This window comes from Octodon degus, unplaced genomic scaffold, assembly GCF_000260255.1.
Source record: "Octodon degus isolate 3935 unplaced genomic scaffold, OctDeg1.0 scaffold00014, whole genome shotgun sequence".
Classification (NCBI taxonomy): Eukaryota; Metazoa; Chordata; class Mammalia; order Rodentia; family Octodontidae; genus Octodon; species Octodon degus.
In genome coordinates this window covers 22,212,087-22,213,631 of record NW_004524590.1, presented here as the reverse complement: position 1 = coordinate 22,213,631, position 1,545 = coordinate 22,212,087, and the positions used below count along the sequence as shown (strand labels likewise).

Below are 1,545 nucleotides of genomic sequence, written 5' to 3'. Positions count from 1 at the left end.
AGGAAGCTCTCCGCACACTCACCGGACCTGGGCTAGGACTGGGTCTCATAAATGACTTTTATTAGATGGACAATATCAAGTAAATGCAATAGTAGTATCTGACACAAGCTGGATGTTGTTGTACCATAAGAACCATTAGTGTACCACTCTTACTCTGAGAAATCTAAATTATAAACACTAAGACAAACCAAATATTGATATGTTCACTAAATTTGATAGCTTAGTTCCACTAAGGATAGAAAACAATTTAATAGTAGTAACAAAGAGTTAATTACCTAAAGATTAATAACATTTAATAGTTATACTGTTAAAGATACATGGAATTGGGAATAAAAATGCAGGAAGGAAACTTTGAAAATTGGAACAATGGGAGATGAGGAAAGAAGTGAGACGAAGGATTCTATTAAGGAATAGGATATTTATATAATTAGATAAAGGTAATGGAAAGAATGAGAAATAGAAATAAGAAAATGCTGTGGAGAGTAACAAATAGAAAAAAACTAAAAGAAAAAAATGAGTAACAAGAAAAAAAATCAGTATAAAAACAAAAGAAATTTCTGGACAAGTTTTTGTTTTGTTTTGATTTTTTGTATTAGGACAGGATGTACAGGGTCTCTCTGTGTAGATTGGACTCGTAGTGATCCTCCTGTTTACAGCCTCCCAAGTGCTGGGAGTATAGGCACATGCCACCACGCCCAGTCTTGGACAAGTATTTTTGAATGATTTGCTTCTTCCAGGATCTGCAATTTTGGCATCCAACGAATCACAGTATTTTCCCTCTAGCCTTACAGATTGTGGGTTTGTGAGGAACACTTCCTATTCCGGAGGCCCTTGTGTTTCCCCAGGCTGTGGCAACATCCACACCAACACACATCTTGCTCATGTTGGTAAATAGGGAAGGCAGTCAGACCTCAGACCTGTGCTAGATGTAGACAGCAGAGCAAGGATTCAAATACTTAAGGCTAGCAGTCACTTTCAGACCCAGCCATTTCTGAGCACATTCAGGCCAGGCCTCCAGGGGCCTGTGTCCTTGGCCGAGCTTATACTTCTCTGGGAAACTTTTCTCAAGCCCCTTCCTATCTGTGGCTGCTTCCGCAGCTCTGTCTCTCTCAGTCACTGTGAGAGGTTAAGACTGGGATCCCTGTAGTGAAATTGTTTTTCAGTTATTCTGAGTCCTAAATTTAAATAGCCCCTTCCTAAAAACCATTTCAGTCTTTGATTAAATAGTCTATGGCAATGCAGTGGTGGGCACTTGTGCTGGAGTCCCTCTCTGATTATATTGCCTAAAACCCAGCACTGCTTTGGAGTTCACAACAGCTGAGGACACTGCCGCCATTTCTCTCTGGGTCTCTCATCCCTTGGCACTTACCTACATTTCTCCCAGGGAGCCAGCTTCCCTTTCCAGCAAGCCACAGATCACAAACCAAGAGTTCAGATTGTGTCATTCTTTTGCCTGAATTGTGGACCGACTTCCTAACTTCTGTATTAGTGTCCTCTGCACTTGTTACGGATGGGCTTGGGTTCTGAGGTTGCATTTTGTTCCTT

The 1,545-nt window shown here is 40.9% G+C and overlaps 1 protein-coding gene across 1 annotated transcript in view; it reads left to right on the top strand.

The window, feature by feature from the left end:
• The window catches only part of Dars (aspartyl-tRNA synthetase), a 122,494-nt gene that overhangs the window by 13,674 nt on the left and 107,275 nt on the right, over positions 1-1,545 (top strand). The gene's annotated exons all lie outside the window — the stretch shown is intronic.